Below are 21336 nucleotides of genomic sequence, written 5' to 3'. Positions count from 1 at the left end.
GCCATTTTTCATAGGATTGTGGCTCCTTGATAAGAGCTTTGTACAATGTATATTTAACAGGTAGAAATAAGCACATGGGAGATTTATTAAAGTGTCACACATTAGACCAATGCAGAGTTAGACTAGACAGTTTTCTGCACAAGAATTATCACTGTGTCTGATGCTGGATGATAAATTTGGTGTAATTTATGTAATTGGTGAGTTGTACTTTGCACCACCTATTAGTTGTCCTAGTTTACTGCAAATATAATTGCACCAGGGGGCATGGACAGATGACTGGCTGAGAGGATGTGCAGCTAAGAGCTCCCAGGACCCTGATTGCCATCCTTCCAAATAGGCAGCCATCATAAAATCACTCACCAAGTACCCTGTGCTCCCAGATCCCAGAACCTGAACAGGGTGATTTTTGTGCTGTCCATCATCCCCCTCTCTGCTGTGGACTGGTCTTCCTGTTCCTGTTCCCCACATCCTCCGTCATTTCAATAGATTTTCTGTGGCTCAGTTGTCCAGTTCCTTTGGGGGTTCCACACTGCAGACAGGAAGTAAGGGTCGTGGGGACGTCTGGTCACTCTCTGCTACACTGCTCTCTCCATACCTGGCCCCACTGCACACATCTCCAGCAGCTCTGCAGCCTCTGGATTAATGGCCTTCTATGTGCCACCTCTGACCTCCCTACAGAGTGCTGCATAGCCCTGCTACCCCCTCACTGCTGACCCTTCAGTATTACTATGACTATGATAACATTTTCTGTTTTTGTTTTGTCCGCTGAGCCAGTGAGCTGTATGCTTGTGAGCATGTGCACACTGCTCTGAGCTTGGCTCCACACACAGCTGCCGCCTACTAGTTTCTGTGAGCAGCAGAGCTCAGTAATCACATGCAGTGCACACTCACTGTGACACCCACTACCAGGTTATCTGATGAAGGGAAGCAAAAGCCACGCCCCTCCACACGGAGCACTCACTGTGACTGACAGGAGGCTGTCTTCTCCCAGAGTGCCAGCTGCTTGTGCTACAGGGGCAACAAATAACACTAAAGAGGGGCAGGGCAAGCACAGACCGGAAGGACAGAACATGTGACCAGTACTTGAGTCTCTGCTCCTGTGCCTGCTGTGCTGTACTCACAGGTTTGTGAAACTGACCAATTCCCAAAGAGTAGTAGTACACTAATGTATGGTGAGGTGAAAAAAGCCGGGCCAAGCATAATCACCCCACATATAGAAAAGAGCTATCTTAGTTTGTCCTAAGTAATCAAATGACACAAAATAAAGTATATACAGGTAATCTTTATTGTGTAAACTACATATAAGGTAAAACAGACATATTGGGGGCAACAACAGATAAAATGGCAGACATTACCCCGGTAACAATCATATGGTACCCCTATGTGTAACCTGAGAGACAATTAGTCATAACAACAAGCTAAAGTAGCTGTAAAATTTATGTACATAACCCCTTCTCAAGCCCACCTGAGGGGAAAAGGTATATAGAGTGGTGAATCAAAAGGATTGGCGACCCGTAACTATATAAGTACAAATACCGACCGGAGGTAGTGAGTGCCAACCCCGACACGTGTTTTGCACACTTCGCTTCATCTGGGGGAATGCCATAACAACAGAGCAGCACACATTTATACAGGAATCGGCCTATCACAGTGGAAATAATCGATACCTAAATCAGAGACACATGGACAAACTTACATAAACTGTGCAATGTGATGCATGGTGGCGTAACATGGATTCCCATCAGTTATCACGATATATCGCACCCCTAACCATGAAAGCGGGCATTGGAATTTATCAAACAACGCGAGACTGTGCTATCACCTTAGCCCGTAAATATTGCGAGATCTCGCAAGTCCGCCATGTAACATGATACTAGGAAACCCTGTCAAACCCCACGATACCAGACAATTTAGTAGTGATCGCTATCTGGAGACTAGTGATCCCAAATACAGGGGAGTAAGAAAAAGAGGGATGCCTAGAATGCTCATAAACCTATACATAGAGTGTTATAAATCACAAGACAATTAATAGACCATAAAAACAAACAGTGAGTTAAGTTGAATACACATATTCATACTCAATAAAAATATAAATATTGTGTAAAAGTATTCTTATAGATTCTGAACGCCAGACAAACAAAAATTAATAAGAACCCAAACATCAGTCATATAAATACATGAATAAATCTCCATATTGCACAATGCCAACATACATATTGCACATTCAATTACAGTGTTATGATACATACAGTACATGATTACGGATGTATTACATTATTATATGTCTACCTCACATAGTTTTTAGAATAAAAAGCCACTATAATTCCCAAAGAGACAAATTCATTGAGCCTGACATAAGTATGTAATATAGTACAACATAGTTAAGATGATTGATATTGTATGCATGGGTGAACTGCATGGGACACAGGAGGTGACAGGGCTTGTACAATGGTCACAGGAGCTTACAATCTATGTCGACTCCTATGTCCTCCTCCTCATAGAGTGTAAGTGTGTGTCACCATTGTACAAGCAATGTCACCTCCTGTGTCCTCCTCCTTATAGAGTGTAAGTGTGTGTAACCATTGTACAAGCACTGTCACCTCCTGTGTCCTCCTCCTCATACAGTGTAAGTTCCTGTGACCATTGTACTAGTGCTGTCACCTCCTGAGTCCTCCTCCTCATAGAGTGTAAGTTCCTTTGACCATTATTCAAGCACTGTCACCTCCTGTGTCCTCTTCCTCATAGAGTGTAAGCTCTTGTGACCATTGTCACATATACTCATACCTATTGAGACCCCCTGACTATGTGCCAGCATAATTCTATCTAAAGAGCCGTTTGAGAGCCATTTGAGAGCCAAAAGAGCCGGCTCTTTTCAGTGAGCCAAGCCAAATGAGCCGGATCATTCAAAACAGATGTAATTCCTCACTAATTCTGCGCCCAACACTGGTTGGCTGAGCTTGGTGCCAGCCAAGCCCTAGCCAATCAATCTTGGGTCAACGGAACAACACAGTGTTCTGTATAGAGCTGAATCTGACAGAACACTTGTAGTGTCGGCAAGGGAGTGATCCTTCAGCACCTGGTAAGAGTGTCCCATAAAATGTACCCTAATAAAGTCTCCCCATTAATTCTCCCCACACAAAGTACACTATTAAAACTTCACCAAATGTCACACAATGAGCTCTAATAAAAGTATCCCCTACACAGTCTCCTTAGCCTACATTTACACAAACATGTGCCCGCCATACCGTACTGTACAGGAGGAAGGGGTGCTGCTCACCCCTGCCCCTCTCCAAAGAGAAACATGGCTGCACCACACTGCTCCGTACGGCACCGTTACTTTACTGTTATTTTATTAAATATTTTAGGTGAAAAAAACTTTTTTTCTTATTTTTCCTCCTCTAAAACCTAGGTGCATGTTATGGTCCAGTGTGCCTTATAGTCCAAAAATATGGTAAATGCTTGTTGTGGATAGCCAGAATATTATGGCATGTTATAGAAATAAGTACCAAAACAGTAGAGCAAAGAATAATAATAATAGGTTAAGAAAGCATTTTGGTAATTCTTGCATGTGATGATGCTAAAAGCTGATGAAACGGTATGTTTTTTGCATATTTAAGTAGTAAATCAAAAGAAACATATAGTAAAGCTAAATCTTCCAAATATTCACCTTCCTAAATTGTATAATTGTAACAAGTTTAATTAGCAGTAGGTTACAGCAACCATCTGCAAAGCGCTAATTTGACTTCTGAGGATCTCAGCTTATGGATGTTATTTTCAATTTCTTGTAAGTCTATGTTCACACATTAAATTCCCAACTAAACTGTGATGGTTATGCTGGATTTGTTTTTGACAATTTCTACACAAAACCCTGAAAAATCTATTTGGATTGCTTCTTTCAAGATTTCTTTTAGATTTTTTATGATTTTTGAAAGACAACTGAAATATAGAATACAACCACAACCATAACTGACCACACAATTTGTAAATGAGCCTCTAAGTAATTTTCTCCATTAACAGAATGGTATGAATAGAGACAAAGGGGGATATTTTTCAGGACCTCTGCACACCGCCAGTGGTGCAGAGGCCCTGAAATAATTGCAAATGCTAGCTTACTGCTAGCTTTTGCGATTATTTTCCCCAATCCGCCGCCTTCACGCCAGTGGGGCATAAAGGGACGTGAAGGGGGGGGGGCGTGGCCGGCCAGACGGGAGTGGGCCTGCGCGGGGCGTTACTGTCCCCGCGCCTGCGCACTCGCTGCTGCCGGCAACTTTTCATATGTGAAAAGGCTTGGCTTGTGCTGGAGAAGTGATCACTTCTCCAGCACAAGCCTAGACCTGAGGAAGCACTCATTGGAGTGCGAAACGCGTTGTCCAAAATATCTTTGAATAAAAGGAAACCTCTTACCCCTGATGACCAGTGCCTTTCTGACGTCCCATTTTTACACATAGGGTGGCACAACCAGTGACCTACCCTCCAGCCCATTTGCTATACGCCCTTGTCACCCAACCTTCGGGCGAGGGTGGGGACGCGGCAGCGGTTACTTATCACATATGCCTGACCCAGCGTTATGCCTGTCTCTAGCACAACCAGCAAAGGTGAGTACCCAATCTCACCCAAGAGCACCTCTTCCTCAAGAGCACCCCCGAACTAACCAAGGATAATCTCGCACTAGGTAGCGCTGTTTCTCTCTGTCCCCATCCCTTTTTCTCTGCATATCCACAGTAATTATCTTCTGTGGGTGCTGTGTGATTTCTTCTGCACGTTTTGTTCTATAAAAAAATAAAAAAACACAAAAAATTTAAAAAAATTTAAAAAACACAAAAAATTTACAGTTTATATTTTTGTTTTGTCTATAATAGACTTTTGAAAATGTTGAACCCGAGGGCTAGGGGTAGAGGACGAGGGCGTGGGCGTCCAACTACTGCAATGGTCAGAGGCCGTGGTCCTGGGCGAGGTGAGACACCACCTGCTGATGAGGGAGCAGGGGAACGCCACAGAGCTACACTCCCTAGGTTCATGTCTCAAGTTACTGGAACTCATGGTAGAGCACTGTTGAGGCCAGAACAGTGCAAACAGGTGATGTCGTGGATTGCGGACAATGCTTCTAGCCATTTGTCCACCAGTCAGTCTTCCACGCAGTCCACCCATGTTACCCAAGTGAGCACTCCTCCAGCTCCTCCACCTCAACCTAGAGGCTGGGCCAGAGCTGGTGCATCAATGCCAAATGTTTCACGTAGTGAAGCTTCCGTGACGAGGGCTAGATTTTCTGAAGTCTGAAGGTTCTTTAAAGAAACACTGGATGACCGACGGACTGTGGTGTGCAACCTGTGCCACAACAGGATCAGCAGTGGTTCCACTACTACTAGCTTAACCACCACCAGTATGCGCAGGCATATGAATGCTAAACACCCCACTCAATGGAACCAAGGCCATTCACCTCTGGCCCGGTCCACCACTGCTCCTTCCCCTGTTTCATTTGCTGCCTCTGCTAGTCAGCCCCCTGCCCAGGACCCCGGCACAAACACCTCCCGGGCAAGAGGAAATCCAGTGCAACCCACCCACACGCCCAAGCCCTCAACATCCACATCTCCAAATTACTCAGCCTGGAGATGCTGCCCTATAGGCTGGTAGAGACCGAGGCCTTTTGCAACCTCATGGCGGCGGCCGCCCCTCGGTATTCGGTATACTACTTTTCCCGATGTGCCGTCTCAGCCCTGCACCAGCACGTGTCAGACAACATCACCCGTGCCTTGACCAATGCCGTTTCTGACAAGGTCCACCTGACCACGGACACGTGGACGAGTGCTGCCGGGCAGGGCCACTATCTATCAGTGATGGCACATTGGGTTAACTCGGTGGAGGCTGGGACCGAGTCTGACCCTGGGGCTGCTCATACACTGCCGAAGCAGAGGATTGCGGGGCCTACCTCGGTCCAGGACTCTCAGGCCAGTGAGGGGAGTGAATTCTTGTGCGTTGAGACTCTGGCGCATATGGCAGATGTCATGCTAGGCTGCCTATTCCGTGACTAGAGATGAGCGAACATACTCGTCCGAGCTTGATGCTCGATCGAGCATTAGCGTACTCGTAACTGCTCGTTGCTCGGACGAGTATTTCGCCCGCTCGAGAAAATGGCAGCTCCCGCCGTTTTGCTTTTTGGCGGCCAGAAACAGAGCCAATCACAAGCCAGGAGACTCTGCACTCCACCCAGCATGACGTTTTACCCTTACACGTAGATAGCAGTTGGCTGGCGAGATCAGGTGACCCTGGGATAGACTAGCCGCTGCCCGCGCTGCTCGGATCATTCTCTGTCTGGATGCCGCTAGGGAGAGAGCTGCTGCTGGTCAGGGAAAGCGTTAGGGTGTTCTATTATCTTACTGTTAGGCAGGAGTGATTCTACAACAACCCAACAGCCCTTCTTAGGGCTACAATAACGTTATACTTTTTTTTTTTATTTGCTTGTGGCTGGGCTTGCTGGCACTAGTAGTGCAGCTAGTACCATATTGTGAGGAATTAGCAGGGGGACTTGCTACCGTTGTGTTTAGCTCTTAGTGACACACATATCCACCTCAAACACCAAAGTGGGAAAATGTATTAGGGGTTTGATTTCAATTAGGCACAGTCTGCCAGTTTCTTTTTATTTTACGTTTATTTTTTTAATAACTCAGTGTCATCTCTTCTTGCATAGTAGTGTGCTTTCATACTTGGCTAGAAAATAGCCATAGGAGAATCCAAACGGCTTACTTACGCCTACAGTAGCGTTATATATATTTGATTTCTGGTTGATCTGCTGGTGACTGTAGTTGCTGCAGTGCATCTACTAGCAAATTGTGAGCAATTTGGAGTGAGACTTGCGACCGCTGTGTTTTGCGCTTAGTGACGCACATATCCATCGCAAAGACCGAAGTTGGAAAATTTATTTGGGCCCGGGGTTGGATTTCAATTAGGCACAGTCTGCCATTTCCTTTTTTATTTTACGTTTTTTTTTTCATAACTCAGCGTCATCTCATCTGGCATAGTAGTGTGCTTTAATACTTGGCTAGAAAATAGCCATAGGAGAATCCAAACGGCTTACTTACGCCTACAGTAGCGTTATATATATTTGATTTCTGGTTGATCTGCTGGTGGCTGTAGTTGCTGCAGTGCATCTACTAGCAAATTGGGAGCAATTTGTAGTGAGACTTGCGACCGCTGTGTTTTGCGCTTAGTGACGCACATATCCATCGCAAAGACCGAAGTGGGAAAATTTATTAGGGCCCGGGGTTGGATTTCAATTAGGCACAGTCTGCCATTTCCTTTTTTATTTTACGTTTATTTTTTTCATAACTCAGCGTCATCTCATCTGGCATAGTAGTGTGCTTTAATACTTGGCTAGAAAATAGCCATAGGAGAATCCAAACGGCTTACTTACGCCTACAGTAGCGTTATATATATTTGATTTCTGGTTGATCTGCTGGTGGCTGTAGTTGCTGCAGTGCATCTACTAGCAAATTGGGAGCAATTTGGAGTGAGACTTGCGACCGCTGTGTTTTGCGCTTAGTGACGCACATATCCATCGCAAAGACCGAAGTGGGAAAATTTATTAGGGCCCGGGGTTGTATTTCAATTAGGCACAGTCTGCCATTTCCTTTTTTATTTTACGTTTATTTTTTTCATAACTCAGCATCATCTCATCTGGCATAGTAGTGTGCTTTAATACTTGGCTAGAAAATAGCCATAGGAGAATCCAAACGGCTTACTTACGCCTACAGTAGCGTTATATATATTTGATTTCTGGTTGATCTGCTGGTGGCTGTAGTTGCTGCAGTGCATCTACTAGCAAATTGGGGGCAATTTGGAGTGAGACTTGCGACCACTGTGTTTTGCGCTTAGTGACGCACATATCCATCGCAAAGACCGAAGTGGGAAAATTTATTAGGGCCCGGGGTTGGATTTCAATTAGGCACAGTCTGCCATTTCCTTTTTTATTTTACGTTTATTTTTTTCATAACTCAGTGTCATCTCATCTGGCATAGCAGTGTGCTTTCATACTTGGCTAGAAAATAGCCATAGCAATAGGATAGCATCGTTTGGCTTTAAAAACTAAAAAACACACAAAAAAAAAAAACACAAAAAAAAGTTAAAAAAAAAATTAAAGTTATAACTCTCATTTTCAAAATGTTTAACCCGAGGGCTAGGGGTAGAGGACGAGGGCGGGGACGTGGGCGTCCAACTACTGCAGGGGTCAGAGGCCGTGGTCCTGGGCGGGGTGAGACACCACCTGCTTATGAGGGAGCAGGGGAACGCCGCAGAGCTACACTCCCTAGGTTCATGTCTGAAGTTACTGGGACTCGTGGTAGAGCACTGTTGAGGCCAGAACAGTGCGAACAGGTGATGTCGTGGATTGCTGACAATGCTTCGAGCAATTTGTCCACCAGTCAGTCTTCCACGCAGTCCACCCATGTCACCGAAATCGGCACTCCTCCAGCTCCTGCACCTCAGCCTCCTCCCCCCCAGTCTGCCCCCTCCCAGCAAAATTTGCCATTTGAACCGGCATACTCTGAGGAACTGTTTTCTGGACCCTTCCTACAGTCACAAACCACTTGTCCGGTTGCTGATGAGCAATTTTCCGATGCCCAGGTTTTCCACCAGTCGCAGTCTGTGGGTGATGATGACCTTGTTGACGTACTGGAAGAAGTGTGTAAAGAGGTGTCCGACGATGAGGAGACACGGTTGTCAGACAGTGGGGAAGTTGTTGTCAGGGCAGGAAGTCCGAGGGGGGAGCAGACTGAGGGATCGGAGGATGATGAGGTGACAGACCCAAGCTGGGTTGAGAGGCCGGGTGAACACAGTGCTTCTGAGACGGAGGAGAGTCCTCGACCAGAACAGGTTGGAAGAGGCAGTGGTGGGGCCAGACGGAGAGGCAGGGCCAGACGTGGTGCATCAGCGCCAAATGTGTCAACTAGTGAAGCTCCCGTGGCGAGGGCTCCTGCGGCGAGGGCTAGATTTTCAGAAGTCTGGAGGTTCTTTAAGGAAACACCGGATGACCGACGGACTGTGGTGTGCCACATTTGCCAAACCAGGATCAGCAGGGGTTCCACCACTACTAGCTTAACTACCACCAGTATGTGCAGGCATATGAATGCTAAACACCCCACTCAGTGGCAACAAGCGCGTTCACCTCCGTCCGTGCACACCACTGCTCCTTCCCCTGTGTCAGCTGATAGTCAGCCCCCTGCCCAGGACCCTGCCACAAAAACCCCATCGTCGCCTCCACGATCCTCCACAGCATCCACCAGCGTTCAGCTCTCCATACCCCAGACGCTGGAGCGGAAACGCAAATATAGTGCAACCCACCCGCACGCCCAAGCCCTTAATGTGCACATCTCCAGATTGCTAAGCCTGGAGATGCTGCCCTATAGGCTAGTAGAAAGCGAGGCCTTTCGCAGCCTCATGGCGGCGGCCGCCCCTCGGTATTCGGTCCCCAGCCGCCACTACTTTTCCCGATGTGCCGTCCCAGCCCTGCACCAGCACGTGTCAGACAACATAATCCGTGCCCTGACCAACGCCGTTTCTGACAAGGTCCACCTGACCACGGACACGTGGACGAGTGCTGCCGGGCAGGGCCACTATATATCGCTGACGGCACATTGGGTTAACTTGGTGGAGGCTGGGACCGAGTCTGACCCTGCGGCTGGTCATATACTGCCGACGCCGAGGATTGCGGGGCCTACCTCGGTCCAGGTGTTTCAGGCCTACTATGCCTCCTCCTCCTCCCACCCCTCCTCCACCTCCTCCTCCGAACGACCATCCGTGGGCATGGCGCCATCAGTCGGTAGCTCTAGGCACAGCAGCAGTGCCGTCGCTAAGCGACAGCAGGCGGTGCTCAAACTGCTGAGCCTAGGCGATAAAAGGCACACCGCCCAAGAACTATTACAGGGCATCACGGCGCAGACTGATCTGTGGCTGGCACAGCTGAACCTGAAGCCAGGCATGGTTGTGTGTGACAACGGCCGTAACCTGGTGGCGGCTCTGCAACTTGGCAGACTGACACATGTGCCATACCTGGCCCATGTGTTAAATCTGATAGTTCAGCGTTTCCTCAAGACATACCCCAATCTGTCTGATTTGCTCACGAAGGTGCGCCGCATCTGTGCGCATTTCAAGAAGTCCAGCGCAGATGCTGCCACTCTCAGGGCAGCGCAGCGCCGCCTCCAACTGCCCGCTCACCGACTGTTGTGCGACGTGCCCACGAGGTGGAATTCAACACTGACCATGTTATCCAGAGTTTACCAGCAGCGCCGAGCGATTGTAGACTGCCAGATGTCAACTTCCACCAGAACTGGTAGTCAGGTCAGTCAGCTTCCTCAAGTCTACAATGAGGAGTGGACGTGGATGTCTGATATCTGTCAGGTGCTGAGTAACTTTGAGGAGTCAACACAGATGGTCAGTGGCGATGCCGCCATCATCAGCCTCACCATCCCGCTGCTTGGCCTGTTGAAAAACTCTCTGGTCAGCATGAAGTCGGAAGCTTTGCGCTCCTCACAAGAGACGGGGGAAGAAGATTCCCTTGTTGATAGCCAAAGCACCCTTAGGTCTGTTTCTCAGCGCATATCGGAGGAGGTGGAGGTGGAGGAGGATGAGGAGGAAGAGGAGGAGAATGTTGGCGAGACACAAGAGGGGACCATTGTTGAGTCCTTCACTGTTGAGCGTGTATGGGCAGAAGAAGAGGAGTTGGAGGAGTTGGAGGAGGAGGAAATGGACAGTCAGGCCAGTGAGGGGAGTGAATTCTTACGCGTTGGTACTCTGGCGCATATGGCAGATTTCATGCTAGGCTGCCTATCCCGTGACCCTCGCGTTCAAAGAATTTATTCCAGCACCGATTACTGGGTGTTCACTCTCCTGGACCCACGGTACAAGCAAAATCTTTCCACTCTCATCCCTGGAGAGGAAAGGAGTGTGAGAATGCATGAATACCAGCAGGCCCTGGTGCACAAGCTGAAACAGTATTTCCCTTCTGACAGCGCTAGCGGCAGAGTGCGTAGTTCTGCGGGACAAGTAGCGAGGGAGAGTAGGCGAGCAGGCAGCTTGTCCAGCACTGGCAAGGGTACGCTTTACAAGGCTTTTGCCAGCTTTATGTCACCCCAGCAAGACACTGTCACCTGTCCCCAGTCTCGGCAGAGTAGGGCTGATCTTTACAGAAAGATGGTGAGGGAGTACGTAGCTGACCATACCATCGTCCTAAATGATCACACAGCTCCCTACAACTACTGGGTTTCAAAGCTGGACATGTGGCACGAACTGGCGCTGTACGCCTTGGAGGTTCTTGCCTGCCCTGCCGCTAGCGTCTTGTCCGAGCGGGTTTTCAGTGCAGCTGGTGGCATCATCACCGATAAGCGTACACGCCTGTCGACTGACAGCGCTGACAGGCTGACGCTTATCAAGATGAATAAAGCCTGGATTTCTCCTAATTTCCAATCTCCACCAGGTGAAGGAAGCTCAACCTGAATAATTTATCCACTCCTCCTCCTCCTCATTTTCCTCCTTCTCCTCCTCTTTGTACAGTAAAGCAGAGGAAACTGGCTATTTTTTGACAGGGCCCACTGGCTCTAGCTATAGTACTTTATGCATTTAATTTTTCTGGAGGGCCACCGACCCGGTCCTCTGTTTTAAACAATTTTTGGGAGTGCCACATACAGGCACTCAATCTATTCAATTTTTCTGGAGGGCCACCTACCTGCTCCTCTGGTTTGAAAACTTTTTTGGACTGCCACATACAGGCACTCAATGTATTCCATTTTTCTGGAGGGCCACCTACCTGCTCCTCTGGTTTGAAAACTTTTTTGGACTGCCACATACAGGCACTCAATGTATTCCATTTTTCTGGAGGGCCACCTACCTGCTCCTCTGGTTTGAAAACTTTTTTGGACTGCCACATACAGGCACTCAATGTATTCCATTTTTCTGGAGGGCCACCTACCTGCTCCTCTGGTTTGAAAACTTTTTTGGACTGCCACATACAGGCACTCAATGTATTCCATTTTTCTGGAGGGCCACCTACCTGCTCCTCTGGTTTGAAAACTTTTTTGGACTGCCACATACAGGCACTCAATGTATTCCATTTTTCTGGAGGGCCACCTACCTGCTCCTCTGGTTTGAAAACTTTTTTGGACTGCCACATACAGGCACTCAATCTATTCCATTTTTCTGGAGGGCCACCTACCTGCTCCTCTGGTTTGAAAACTTTTTTGGACTGCCACATACAGGCACTCAATCTATTCCATTTTTCTGGAGGGCCACCTACCTGCTCCTCTGGTTTGAAAACTTTTTTGGACTGCCACATACAGGCACTCAATCTATTCCATTTTTCTGGAGGGCCAACTACCTGCTCCTCTGGTTTGAAAACTTTTTTGGACTGCCACATACAGGCACTATCCAAATTGAATTGTCTCCATAGCAGCCTCTACACGTTGTCTCCATTGCTACCTCCAAAAGTCGTCCATATAGCTGCCTCCATACATCGTCCCTTTATCAAACGAGGTGTGTCAGGCCGAAATTTGGGTTGTTTTCATGGATTCCACATAAAAGTTGTTAACTTTGTCGCCACCCTGCTGTGTTATCCACAAAATACACTGGCAAACTTTTACCATTTACAGATATTATTTCAGCGCTTCTTGCGCATCTGTTTACATTCCCCTCACCCGCCATATCCTAAACTTTTAAGAACGCTACTACACTTGATCTTATACAAAAGGTTCTTAGAAGTGCTGTTTGGGGAGTAGCCTAGAGACAGGGGCTTGGATTGGCGAAAGCTCGCCTGGCAGCGGAGCGCCAGCTCCATGCCAAGAACCAACTAACATAGTTTTAACTGCAGAACCTTTAATCTACTACTAGTTCACTGCCTCCATACATGGCCGCCTTATCAAACGTGCTGTGTCAGGCAGAATTTTGGGTTGTTTTCATGGCTTCCACAACAAACTTGTTAACTTTGTCGCCACCCTGCTGTGTAATCCTCAAAATATACTGGCAAACTTTTACCATTTACGGATATTATTTCAGCGCTTCTTGCACAGATGTTTACATTCCCCTCACCCGCCATATCCCAAACTTATAAGAACGCTACTACACTTGATCTTATACAAAAGGTTCTTAGAAGTGCTGTTTGGGGAGTAGCCTAGAGACAAGGGCTTGGATTGGTGAAAGCTCGCCTGGCAGCGGAGCGCCAGCTCCATGCCAAGATCCAACTAACATAGTTTTAACTGCAGCACCTTTAATCTACTACTAGTTCACTGCCTCCATACATGGTCCCCTTATCAAACGAGCTGTGTCTGGCAGAATTTTGGGTTGTTTTCATGGCTTCCACATCAAACTTGTTAACTTTGTCGCCACCCTGCTGTGTAATCCACAAAATATACTCGCAAACTTTTATCATGTACCGATATTATTTGAGCGCTTCTTGCTCACCTCCTTTGGTTCCTCTCTGCCACCCATTGGTTTGAAGCCTGAGTCCATTTAGGGTATGTCGCCATGCCACTCTCTAGCCTGCCGCTGCTGCCGCTGCCTCTGCATGCCGTCCCCTATAGTGTCGGGGTCAATTATTGGATGTTTTAGATGCTATCTAGCTTCATTCTGTCACTCTGTCATGGCCATGCTGTTGCCCATAATTTTGGCATAATGGTGCATTTAAGCAGCCTCAGAGGCATCCATGCATGCTGCCCCTGCTGTTTCCTGTCCATTTCTGTGGTGTTTCCATGCTTTTCTGAGGTTCCCAGGTGTTTGGCCAAGCTTCCCTGTGCAGAGCCTTGGTCCCCTTGAAAACTGCTCGAGTCTCCCATTGACTTCAATGGGGCTTGTTACTCGGAACGAGCACTCGAGCATCGGGAAAAGTTCGTCTCGAATAACGAGTACCCGAGCATTTTAGTGCTCGCTCATCTCTATCCGTGACCCTCGCACTCAAAGAATTTATTCCAGCAGCAATTTCTGGGTATTCACTCTCCTGGACCCACTGTACAAGCAAAATCTTTACAACTCTCATCCCTGTAGAGAAAAGGAGTGTGAGAATGCATGAATACCAGAAGGCCCTGGTGCACAAGCTGAAACAGTATTTCCCTTCTGACAGCGTTAGCGGCAGAGGGCGTACTTCTGCGGGACAAGTAGCGATGGAGAGTAGGCAAGCAGACAGCTTGCACTCCTCCTCCTCATTTTCCTCCTTCTCCTCCTTTTTGTACACTAAAACAGAAGAAACTGGCTATTTTTTGCCAGGGCCAACTGGCTCTAGCTATAGTACTCTATGTATTTAATTTTTATGGAGGGCCACCTCCCCGGTCCTCTGGTTTGAAAACTTTTTTTGACTGCCACATACAGGCACTATCCAAATTTAATTGTCTCCACAGCAGCCCCCACACATCGTCTTTATAGCTGCCTTCACACATTGTCTCCATTGCTACCTCCACACGTTATCTCCATAGCTGCCTCCAAAAGTCGTCCATATAGCTGCCTCCATACAGCGTTCCCTTTGCAAATGAGCTGTGTCAGGCAGAATTTTGGTTTGTTTTCACGGCTTCCACATAAAACTTGTTAACTTTGTCGTCACCCTGCTGTGTTATCCACAAAATATGCCGCCAAACTTTTATCATTGACCAATATTATTTCAGCGCTTCTTGCACATCTGTTTACCTCCCCCTCACCCGCCATAACCAGGACAATTACTTATAAGAACAGTACTACACTTGATCTTATACAAAAGGTTCTTAGAAGTACTGTTTGTAGCCCCCGCCTGCTTTGAAAATTATAATTTTTCAAAATAAACGCTTCTGGCCCCCAGGCCCATATTTGGTGGGGAGGAGCCCAGAGGCAGGGGCTCGGACAGGCGAAAGTGCGCCTGGCAGCGGACCCCAAGCTCCATCCCAAGATTAGGCGGCCTCAGAGCCATCCATGCATGCTGCCCCTGCTGTTTCCTGTCCATTTCGCCTCCAGAATCCTCCACAGCTTCCACCAATGTCTCCATGCACAGCGATCAACTGTCTATACCCCAGACGCTGGAGCGGAAGAGGAAATACAGCACATCATCCCCTTAGCAACGAGCTGTGTCAGGCAGAATTTTCGGGTGTTTCACCAGATACATAATGGAACTCGGCCCATCTGTCGTTGCCATCCTGGAGACCTGAACTTTCAATCATAGCAGGGCAATATGGATGCCCCATACTGTCGCTCTTAATCATGGAACCATTTCCGAAAAAAATAAAAAATAAAATCGCTATGCTATTCCATTATTCCTAGATGAAATATTCAAACGACCCCGCCTGCATTGAAAATTATAATTTTTTCAAAGTAAATGCTTCTGGGCCCAAGCCCATTTTGGGTGGGGAGGAGCCAAGAGGCAGGGGCTTGGACAGGCAAAAGCTCGCCTGGCAGCGGACCGCCAGCTCCATCCCAAAATCCAACTAACATTGTTTGAACTGCAGAACCTTTAATCTACTACTACCTTACTGCCTCCATACATGGTCCCCATTAGCAATCAAGCTGTGTGAGGCAGAATTTTCGGGTGTTTCACCAGATACATAATGGAACTCGGCCCATCTGTCGAAATCATGCTGGGGACCTGAAGTTTCAATCATAGCAGCGCAATATGGATGCCCCATACTGTCGCTCTTAATCATGGAACCATTTCCGAAAAAAATAAAAAATAGAACCGCTATGCTATTCCATTATTCCTAGATGAAATATCCAAACGACCTCGCCTACTTTGAAAATTATAATTTTTTCAAAGTAAACGCTTCTGGCCCCAGGCCCATTTTGGGTGGGGAGGAGCCAAGAGGCCGGGGCTTAGACAGGCGAAAGCTCGCCTGGCTGCGGACCGCCAGCTCCATCCCAAAATCCAACTAACATCGTTTGAACTGCAGCAATGTTCAACCAACAACCTATAACCTTTTACCCCTAAAATCTATCTTTTCACTCCTCTTTTGTCACTTACTTACGTCCACCTCAAGTGCCATAACCGTCCCCATTGCCTCCACACGTCGTCTCCATAGCAGCCTCCAGATGCCGTCTCTACAGCTGCCTCCACACGTTGTCTCCATAGCATCCTCCAGACGTCATCTCCATAGCTGCCTCCACATGTTGTCCCCTTAGCAAACGAGCTGTGTCAGGCTCATTTTTCGGGTGTTTCACCAGATAAGTTATGGAACTTGTTCACTTGATACGTTATGGAACTTGTCACCGCCATGCTTTGTTATCGACTAAATATACCGTCAAATATACAGGGAATCATTTCAGCTCTTCTTGCTCACCTCTTTTGGTTCTTCTCTGCCGCAATAACCAGGCCAAATACTGATACGTACAGTGCTGCACGTTATCCTCGCCAAAAGGAATTTTTTTAATTGGTTTGAAGCCTGAGTCCATTTGGGGCATGTCGCCATGCCACTCTCTAGCCTGCAGCTGCCTCCGCATGCCGTCCCCTAAAGTGTCAGTGTCAATTATTGGGTGTTTTAGATGCTATCTCGCCTCACTTGGTCACTCTGTCATCCCCATGCTGTTGCCCTATAATGGTGTGATTAGGCAGCCTCAGAGGCATCCATGCATGCTGCCCCTGCTGTTTCCTGTCCATTTCCATGGTGTTTCCATCATTTTCTGAGGTTTCCAGGTGTTTGGCCAAGCTGTGCAGAGCCTTGGTCCCCTTGGTCTCCCATTGACTTTAATGGGGTTCGGAGCATCGACTCGAGTAACGAGCACTCAAGCATTTTAGTGCTCGCTCATCTCTATTAACTACATGTTTTTTTTGTTGTTATTTTAATTAGCCAATCAAAGATTACAAATGATTTAAAAAATTCCATTTAAAGTTTTTCTAATTGTCAGGATCAGTGGATCCTCTGGACCACCGTGGGACTTGGAACTAGCCGACACCTGGGACCGGAGTCTAAGTGGCACCTGGTTTTCACCAGAGCCCGCCGCAAAGCGGGTTGGACTTGCTGCGGCAGGATACCACCAGGTCGTTCCACAGGTGTGACTAGCCCTCGGTGGCAGCCTAGGTCAAGGTACCTTAGCAGAAGTCAGTCTTGGGGTCAATTCCAGGCTCAGGGTCAGGGCAGGCAGCAGAGCTTTAAGGTCTGCTACCAACTCTTCCACAGCAGGAACATCAGCAGACACAGAGAGAGGTAGGGGTGGACGTGGATGCCTTTCATATAGAACAAAGAAAGGTGAGGCGCCAGCAGACTCCGAATCCAGGGAGCTATATGGCAGGCTTATGTAGAATTGGACAATATGGCCAGCACCAATTAATGGCACGCTGGCCCTTTAAATCTGGAGAAGCTGCCGCGCGGGCCCTAGCACTCGGGGACGCGTGTGCACAGCGGAGGGGAGCGAGCCAGGAGCCGGGACGGGTGAGATGCACTGGCGGTGTGCTGGTGGGGGAAGAGGAACACGGGTGAGCCCGTGACCCGCGATGTGGTTCGCAGGACCACCCATGACACTAATAAGTAGTAAAACTGAGTAAACCTTTACCAAAATATGTTATAATATGTACAGCGACATTCCATCACCCTTTCCCAGGTTTAGCTAAAGATGCAGAGGGCACATGTACTTCTGCAAACAGTCAGCTAAGTCTTTCCTGCAGTTCCTTCTGCATTCTGTCCTTCTATTCAGTGCGAGGTACCATCTATAATGGATTTCTAGTAAATTTGCATTTGTGAGCCCAGTAGGAATTTCTTTATGTTACCTACTCCATGAAAGACCATATAAATGCTCTTAGTCATTTTCAACACTTCAGAGGAAGGGAAAGAAAGGTGTTAAAGGGTTTGTAAAACCACTTCTATACTTGTTCCTATAAATTGATGTGGCTATTAGTTTTTTGAAAACTAACCTTGCACACACTGGACGGTGTAAAAAAGATTGCCGTTGTGCTCCCAAGATACTCCATTCTGTGCACAGTACAGATATTGGCTGCTATATAGAGCTGAAACGTGCACATCTATACGCACAGCTGCTTCAAATGAGCACCACCTTGTGTACAGCACACATGTGCACACTCCAGGGGCTCGGCAACAGAACTGAGAGTTCAGACCACCCATGTGCGACTGGCACTGAAGCAGGTCATTACCGTGGAGATCGGTAACTATAAACAGGTTCTGTGCTTGCAATTACTTATTTTATTATCAACAATACTGCCAGGAATCATTAATAATATTAAATTAGTTTATGCTCACACTTTTGTATATCTAAAATATGACTGGCAGTGTCCTCTTGTAATAGTTGAGTTTATAGAGAAAACTCCTTATTTTTGTGTACAGAAAAATGGGAGGCCGTATTTGGTAGTTTTATCTGGGAATGAAGCCAGCCCAAGTTATTTGTAGAGTAACACCATTGTTTTAATTGTCTGGTTATTATTAGTCTATGGTAAGATTGTTGGTAAGGGCCCCCCATATCACCCTTGAGTATTGAAGTATATGAGATATTTACAGCTATACAGTGTTTTTGGTTTCTCCAAATAAACAATATCATATGTTTGTGGAGTTTATTGAGTTTTGAGTAAGGTGCAGGTACTGGTAAGGTCCTATGGTAGTATAGTGTAATCATGTTATACATCATCCAGGAAAACTCTGCTTTTGACATTCATTTGCATTTCTATGTTGCTATAGGCACTGACATTTTAGTATTCTAAAGTCAAAACTCTTAATTGCATTAACTGAGACTTGAACCTATATTGCCATTGGGGTAATGGGTTTTGGTGGTAGGTGGGAAAACTAGTACAGTTGATATCATCTACCTCAAAAGTGGCATACACTCGTTGAACAAAATATAGTCTTACAAACAATGTTCCTTTTCTTGACAAGGGATATGACTAAATTGGATATGACTTAAATTGGTGACAAATCTGACAATTAACATGGATCAGTAGATTTTCCCCAAAGTTTTCTGCCTGAGATTTATGCAACTTAACAACAATGCAAATGTATCACTTTAGAATCTAAGAATTTCACAAAATACATGTGGACTAGTGAAAAGAACCTTGGTTAGGTCAACCACATTAGATCAAAGGCTATGGAAGATTGCATGGATATTTGCAGATTATAATCTGAAAGAATTTAGGAACAGATTGTGAACATGACATGAGTGCAGGAAGATTTTATATTCATTCAATAACATCTTTAATAATCCTAAACAAGGGAAATAAGAGGGAACATTTCACAGTATGTCAAGGTGAACATGAACTGATATAGATGGAAAAAGGTGTATTCAGGAATATGTTGGTAGAAAAGCTTCCTTTAGCACAGCAAGGGTTTCTCTTATGGAGCCAAAGGGTTGTAAGATCATTTCTAAAACTCATTAATTAAAGCACTAGCTCCTTACAAAATAAAAGAAGTAGTCGTATGAGCTAAAACATTAATACTGCATTCCCTTCTTCATGATTTATGGAATCGTAGCATGTTCAGGATTTTTAATGTATGAGAAATTTTAATTTAATACTGACTTGATTGAGAATTTAAAGCAAGCTGCACTGACGCCACAGGAAATCAAAGGTTTCTTAAAAACATGTAATATTTAAGCCCTTTCCTAGAGAACATGCAGCACAAATTTCAGATGGAAAATGGAGATTAATGTAATTTTGAAATATCCTCTATGCAGAAAAGGCACTATTAAGGCACTTGTATTACACAAGTAACCAAAAAATTTATCCAGAAAACAAAAGAATAAACATTAAATTCTCCATATGAAGATTCAAGGTAATTTCTTGTCAAAAGAACAGGCAAAAGAAAAGTCCAAAAAAGCCCAATTAATAATAATAGTAATAAAAAAATAAAAAAAATGATGATGACAAAATACTGCAAAATAAATAATCATTCAAAATACCATTATTAATGATAACATTTTATGTGCTGAATAGATTATTATTACTTTTCAGAATTTAATTACAGCTTTGAAATAAAAAAAATGTCTGAAATGGGCTTAGCTGCAGGACATTGAAGAAATCTCACACTGTAGTGCACCAGAATTGTCGAAAAGGTATGGTTATACAGATCTCCATGGCCAATACCTAACACCGTCTGCAGTTTTATACGGTCAACACTTCTGACGGATTTCCTTTAGGCATTAATTCTTGGGCCCAATTCACACCTGGGTTTGGACCTCTGTTATTATGTTTTTAGAGATTAATGATTATATATAAGTCCAATGATTATAAAATTACCAATAATTTCAAGTCTGTTAGTGGTTGTATTATCTGATCAGAAAATTGTACAGAAGCATTTCCAAGGGACAACATTGGGGCGGGGGCCTGTCTTCCTGACTACATGGACGTGTAAGGAGTCAACTGATCGCCACATACTGTGACTTTACATTGCTAAAGACCCATCTTTTTCTGCCAAAACAGGGATATAACCAAGAAGAGGAGTCACACGGCCCTGAAAGCTTATGGAATTTCATTTTTCACCTGTTCCAGGCGCGCTTCAAAATAACATAACGTCCCAACACTTGAAAAGATACCAAGTAAAGAGGAAGAAGGTAGCGACTTACTGCACACCAGCCAAAGATCCTTTTCTGCTCATGCTTCTGCTTCGTCATTGGAGTTATCAAGCTAGGAGACAAGAAATGCTGATTGTCCAGCGTATACCAAATGAACTTTGAAACCCAACCTGGTAGGTATGATGAGCAGCAACTCTGCAACATGGCAGTCTCATGACATCAAGCACATCCAATATAAATTGTCAGACACAGTATACAAATAGCAATATTAATTTTCTGAAATACTAGCTGCAGCACCCGCGGTTGATTGGCATATTAAAAGACTGCTTTCAGCTATAACAAGATCTATATGTCTGTCTATCTGTATGTTTGTCTATTTATCTATATGTCTGTCTATCTATCTGTATGTCTGTCTATCTGTATGTTTGTCTATCTATGTTTGTCTATGTTAGCCTAAGCTGTATTAAATTATATCATAAAGCATTATATTCATTGCCTATAGTAACCTGTCAAAGCTCATATTAATGACCTGTGGCAGAATAGCAGCCAATCACGGCTCAGCTTCCATTGTCACAGCAGCAGCAGCAGCAGCAGACAATGGCTCCTGTATATGGTGGTAAGCATAATACCTCCTTTCACCTTACATGTTACCTCACACCTACGTTGTATTATAATCATTGCCTATAGTAACCAATCAAAGCTCAGAGCTCATATTAAAGACGTGTGGCAAAATAGAAGCTGAACTGTGATGTGTTACTTATTGCCACAGCAGACAATGAATCCCGAAGATGGTGGTTATCATAATACCTTATATTACCACACATATTACTTCTAATCTTACCTCACACCTAAGCTGCATTATACTCGTTGCCTAAACTAAGCTATCAAAGCTTAGAGCTCATA

At 45.7% G+C, this 21336-nt stretch overlaps 1 long non-coding RNA gene across 1 annotated transcript in view; it reads left to right on the top strand.

Moving 5' to 3' along the window:
* Positions 1-20673, top strand: part of LOC140116682 (uncharacterized) — a 42510-nt gene extending 21837 nt beyond the window's left edge. The window contains exon 3 of the long non-coding RNA XR_011852903.1: positions 20342-20673. This is a non-coding gene — a long non-coding RNA (uncharacterized lncRNA). The remainder of the gene's footprint in view (positions 1-20341) is intronic.
* Positions 20674-21336: the final 663 nt, after the last annotated feature.

Source organism: Engystomops pustulosus, chromosome 2 (assembly GCF_040894005.1).
Source record: "Engystomops pustulosus chromosome 2, aEngPut4.maternal, whole genome shotgun sequence".
Lineage (NCBI taxonomy): Eukaryota > Metazoa > Chordata > Amphibia > Anura > Leptodactylidae > Engystomops > Engystomops pustulosus.
This window is presented reverse-complemented; position numbering and strand designations above follow the sequence as displayed.